Here is a 6,399-nt window from a genome sequence, read left to right as displayed (position 1 = left end):
TTTTTTTTTTTCTTTTTTTTTTCTGGACAAATAGGGGAGTATCTAAAAGATGATCAAATCAGACTAAAATTCACACCAGATGGTACTAAAAGTTCATGTATCCCCTCGTTCACCTGACTATGAGGGTTTATACCCTCACAGATTGTTTTTAGACAGCATAAAAGGGTTACATTCAGGTCAGCTTGACGGGCACACACCAGTGCCGTTGCCTCGGTTTAGAAGTTGCCCATTCAGAAGATCCCACGTTCGGTTTAAGGGTCTGCTTCCGCCATCTTGAAATTCTTAACTTTTGGACAAGGACCCTCACATTTTTATTTTGCCATGCCACCACGCTTGGCTGTGTTTTCTCTGCATCTTCATATTATGCTGTGCCTTCGTTTTTGTTGTTTTTTTATCGCATTAGACATAAACTATTCAGGTATTTTCCTTCTTTTCCTTTTGAAAAGTATTACAGCAGTTGGTGTTTCTAGGCCTATCTGGAGAGGTTCTGTGTGTGCTTCTCTGATGTTTTATGTCTGTGGTAATAGATTCAGAAGGACTAAAGTAGAGGACTGAATGTGGAGGATTTAAAAAGCAAATGCACAGGCTAAGGCTAGGTAAAATACAAAAGTCGAGACGTTTGAAATGAATAATTGGTTTGCATTCTGACACACAAACTTGCCAGCGGCTGCAATCATGAAAATGGAATGCCAATAACTGTTTCCAGTTAGAAGCAAGAGACCATTTCCATTCGACAGGCCAAAACAAAACAGCCTTCTTTCCAGATGGGTTGTGTGGTAGATGATTCAGCCTAAATTTGACTAAAATTGAATTTCTGTGGATTCCTGTGGTAGGACCCAACACACACACACAGACACACACACACACACACACACACACACACACACACAGTGAAATTCTTGATGTGCAGATATACTCAAGTCACGTTCATTTCCTTTCCTTTCAGATCTATTTTTTGCATCTTACTCTGTTCCTTTTCACAGATAGCTTCCTACTTTTGCCTTGGATCCATTTGTGCTTCCATATTCACAGAAAAAGACAGTCAGTAAGTAAACCTTCCATACTTAAAAGGCTGACACCATTGAATGTCATAATCTACGCTGAGACAAGAATATAAAGAATATAATCCACAACTTAGTTTACTACATGCAAGAAATCTCATTCCATTTATCTTTGCAGCAGCTAGGAGTGGCCTGATATTTCTGATAGTATAGGGCATATTATAACACACAACCATAAGAATGGAAGGTTTTATTGGCAACAATGAATTGCTAGCCCATCCTAGAAGCAGAAGGGAGTATATATTAATATTTCCTGAGGTTTTTTTTTTATTGGTGCTAGAAGCTGATGATTTCATTTAATTTCCATCACAACCGTTAATACCCTCATTTTATAGATGAGTCAACTGAGGCACAGAGAAAGGAAGAAACTTGGCCAAGCCCCACAGTCCGTGAGTGGTAGGGCTGGGGTTTCTGTCAAGCAGCCTGATTAATTCTTAATTATGGTTGTAAAGACGCTGAGTTTTGAGTCAAAAAGTAAACAGAGGTGATAATTGCAAGAGAACACATCGTTTACTCAACGCTAAAGAAAGGATTTGGAAGGTAGGTCACTTTGGTTGCTGAGTCAATATCCAAGTTTCTACTGGTAAAGGTAAGGAAAGTGTCATTTCCACATGACTGCATTTTAGGTTTCCAGACACGAGCAAGCTCTTTCTTTTCCTGTATTTCTGGCTCAGCCTGAAGGAGATACACAAACTCCAGTACAGGGATTTCTTTTCAGACCCTTCCATTTTTTTTTAAAGTCGTATCAGTTTGGAGCTAAGAATGACTTTCGTCCAATTTAATCACCACAAGATTCGTATCCTAGCAAGAGAAGGATGGAAAATAAAAATCCATTCAATTATATTGACTATTTGGCCTATCGTTACTAATCCTCTTAGCGTTTGGAGGCACCGATTTTTTTTTTCACGTTCTCTCGGGTGGTTTAATGTTATATCTTACTGATGAAAAACTATAACTTAGAAAAGGAAATTATCAGAGTGTCTGGGTGTCTCAGTCAGTGAAGTGCCCAACTCTTGACTTCAGCTCAGGTCACGATTTCACGGCTTTGTGGGTCTGAGCCCCACATCGGGCTCTGTGCTGTCAGAATTCCTGCTTGGGATTCTCTCTCCTCTCTCTGCCCCTCTCCCACTTGTGCTGTCTCTCTCTCTCTCTCTCTCTCTCTCTCTCTCAAAAATAAATAAATAAACTTAAAAATAAAGTAACTATTTTCCCCAGAGTCAATTAATGAGTGGTAAAGGTTTGGTGAGAACTCCAGTTGTCCTCGCTCCCAAGTCACTGCCCCTGCACCACTCTGCTCCCAGGTGATGATGAGTCCTTTGAAAATATCCACAGATGTCTTTTCGTCTCCATTTTTCTCTGCTAGCAACATTCTATGATTTTCACAAAGAAAAAAAAAAAAAACATAATGTATCCCAACCCTCGTTTACTACGTGTGGTCTTTTGAACTTTAAAGTAGTTATGCCAGTAAATTGAACATACCTTGTCGGCACCCCCACGAAAATGCTTCCCGAGATGGCAATCTAATTCCTGTATCACAGTAACCGGTATAGGAAACTCATGACTTTTTCAAAGCAATGCCAGCATGTGAACTTGCGTAGCCACTCCATGGAAGATATCGTAGGCAATGGTACACGGAATGTAATGACAGGCTATTGTCCTACACATGGCATATCATCGCTTTACAAAAATGGCTGTCACAGAATCTGCCCTTCTTCCTCAAATCATCTAGGACCCTGCTACTCTCCCTGTAAAAGATGAAATGCAATTGCCCTCCTCCCCTTGAATGTGAGCAGGCTTGTGACTTGCTCAACAAAAATGTGTGACTTCTGAGGCCAGGGTGTAGGAGGCGGATGTAGGAGCCCTGAATTGCTGTGTCAGCGGGCTGACTTCCCTGAGGCCACCATGCTGTAAGGAAGCTCAATCTAGTCTACTTGGAGAGATGCTAGGATTATCATCTAAAGAGAGGGATGCCTGGCCAGCCCTTATTTGTCTAGCGCCAGTGAACTACCATTGTAGGAGGTTCCTCTAACCAGAACTTCCAAGTCGGGAAGAGAGAGGACTGGCAGTGATTCCCTGCAGAGGTCTTGGTGACAGCAAAACCAGGAGGGTGCAGAAGCAACCTTGTCTTACTTTCCTTCTCCTGTTTCTCATCCCTTCAAAGCTCCCAAGGTTCTTGCCTAATTCTAAAGCTGGACTCCCAATCTTCTACCCATTCTCAGTCCCTTACTCCAACACACTCTTGTCTGTTTGTAAATCCCTCTTTTGTGAGTTAGCCAGTCAGTTTCTCTTGCTTGCAACCAAAGACCTGACATTTAAACTTAGAGATGACATTTAAATTCTCCTGACATTTAAACTTAGAGATGCCTATTGCTTCATATAAGCACAAACATAAATAATCATCCAGCTTCATTTTTTAAGGAAAAGGATTTTTAGGGAATGTGAGTAGTCCCCAACATGATGAACCCAGAGACGTTGTCTGGAGCTCTGGCAGCCACTTTGAAGCCATGAGATAATCAATATAAGGGAAAGGCCAAATGATCACATTTCTGAAATCATTTAGCGTCATTGCAAGCAGTGGTCTTCCCCGGGGTTTCTTGCAGAAAAAAAAATTCTATTTAGGGGCGCCTGGGTGGCGCAGTCGGTTAAGCATCCGACTTCAGCCAGGTCACGATCTCGCGGTCCGGGAGTTCGAGCCCCGCGTCAGGCTCTGGGCTGATGGCTCAGAACCTGGAGCCTGTTTCCGATTCTGTGTCTCCCTCTCTCTCTGCCCCTCCCCCGTTCATGGTCTGTCTCTCTCTGTCCCAAAAATAAATAAACGTTGAAAAAAAAAATTCTATTTAGCCATTGTTACTCATCTTTTTCTGTTAATTACAGAGGACCACAAAATTAATTGATATATATGTAGAAACTATCCCTGTGCATTCCATGTGAGGCCTGTAGGAACAAGAACAAAAGAGGAAAAAAGAAAGTCAAAAAGGAGTCATGCTCAAATCACTTGACCTCAGCATTCTGGTGACAGAGGTGTCTGTTGAGGTGCCACACAGGGTACAGAGAGCAGAGGTGAGTCACTGCAATGGGTATTCTTATTTAATGATAAAGAAAAATGCAGGTAAATAAAACTAATATAGAAGCAGCTACCTTAGCAGACATTTAGCCACAGATGAAGTATGTAAAGCATATGTGTGTTGAGCCTCGATGGATTTGTTAAATATTCTCCCTTTTGTATTGTTCCTGTGTTTATGCATGTTGTTGAAACTATTATCACTATTTTGTTTGAGAAATTTATCATTGGTAATTTATAGTTTCTACTCCTCCATGCCCAAATCAATGAGAATTCTGTGTATGTCTGTGTGTGTTAACAAAATCACCATAAGCGTACAAGAATTCATGCATCAGCCAAAAGGAGTAATAGACAGTTTTTTGGCAAATGCAAAATGCTGGCTACGTGTTTTATGTGTTTGTTGACTTATTTGCGTATTTAAAAATGTAAGTGTATTTTATCTTCTAGGGACCAGGTAGGGTACTAGAAACACAGAAGGGAATAAAACAAACATAGCCCGTATCCTTACAAAACCTAGAGAAGGGAAAACAACTGAACAGGCAATTGTGATATGGTATTCAGGGAACACTGAGGTGGGGGCCCTGACCAAGATTTTGAGTGTCCAGGAAGATGTTTTGGAAGAACTGTTGTCTTGACACAGAGCTAAAACCTTAGTGTGAGTTAGAAAGGCAAATGGAAGGAATGGGGATTTTTTCCTAGAATTTAACCATTTTATGGATAATATTGTCCAAGGCTTACCCTATACCACAGTTTACCAAGAAGAATATCTCATCCACATGGAAAAAGTAATTTCTTCTTTAAAAAATTTTTTAAACATTTATTTATGTTTGATACAAAGAGAGATAGAGCATGGGCAGGGGAGGGGCAGAGAGAGAGAGGGAGACACAGAATCTGAAGCAGGCTCTAGGCTCTGACCTGTCAGCACAGAGCCTGACGTGGGGCTTGAACTCACAGACTGTGAGATCATGACATGAGCCAAAGTCGGATGCTCAACCAACTGAGTCACCCAAGGGGCCCTGGAAAAACTAATGGAGCAGGAGACTATAGTCCTTTTCCACCTCTAATTTCCCACTCAGGTACTTGTCCTTCCCAAGGAAACACACCAGGGTGGTATCTTATGTAATAGCAAAAGAACTAAAAAATCCAGAGACTGTAATAGGCATTTCTGCCAGCCTCCTTTGGCTGATATATCAGGACTCAAGCCATCATGACTGTTCCATAGGATGCATGGGACCAGATATAAGTGGAAGAAAGTGAAGTGTAGAGGTCAAGGCAAATAAAGCTGCAATCAGGTGAATGCAGCTAGAATGGTCAGAAACTAAAATACCCAACTTGATTCTTTTGGTGGTGATAAATTAAATTAAATTAGATAGATTAGTTTAGATTGGATTAGATTGCCACCTATGTGGTATGAATACTTTCAGAGGAAAATAACTGATTTCTTTTACAAAAGTGCAAAAACAATTCAATAGACGAAAGATGGCCTTTTCAACAAATGGGGTGGGGGAGCCATTGGATATCCACAAGCAAAAAAAAAAAAGGCAAACAAAAAAAGAGAGAAAGAGCTTTGACCTAAGTTTCACACTTTACACAAAAATTTGTTCAAAACAGATCACAAAATTTAAATGTTAAATGGAAAACTATAAAACTTCCTTTAGGAAAAAACAGAAGAGGAATTTTCAGGAACTCAGGTTAGTAAAAAGTCTGTAGATGTGATACCAAAAGCACAATCGATAAAAGAAAAAACTGAAACATGGAACCACATTAAAATTTAAAGTGTTTGTTCTGAGAGAGACCTGGTAAGAGGATAAAAATACAAGCTGCAGACTGAGAGGAAGTATTTGCAAACTGCATATTGGACAAAGGACTACTATCCAGAGCATATAAAGAATTCTCAAACTCAACAATAAAAAGCAAACTGTCCAAATACAAAATAGTGACAGTAACAAATGCTGGCAAGGTTGTGGAGAAAGTAGACGGTCATACGTTCATTATGGAAAAGTAAAATGGTACAGCCACTCTGGAAACAGTTTGACAGTTACTTTGAAAACTCAACATGCAACGTGCATTTTAACAGAGAGACACATTTTACTTGCTGCTCCTGGTTCATCTTCACACTGGTTCGTGAAACACAGCAGAATGTTCGATTGTTACAATACCGATGCAATAAATCCATTATTATACAGACATGCTCTCCATTTTCTGTACCCAGATGATAAAATGCAAGGAGTCCATTTTCCAACTCTGACTATTTTCTTAAGTTTGATATGCAAAATC

This window comes from Prionailurus bengalensis, chromosome D4 (genome assembly GCF_016509475.1).
Source record: "Prionailurus bengalensis isolate Pbe53 chromosome D4, Fcat_Pben_1.1_paternal_pri, whole genome shotgun sequence".
NCBI classification, from domain to species: domain Eukaryota; kingdom Metazoa; phylum Chordata; class Mammalia; order Carnivora; family Felidae; genus Prionailurus; species Prionailurus bengalensis.
This window is presented reverse-complemented; position numbering follows the sequence as displayed.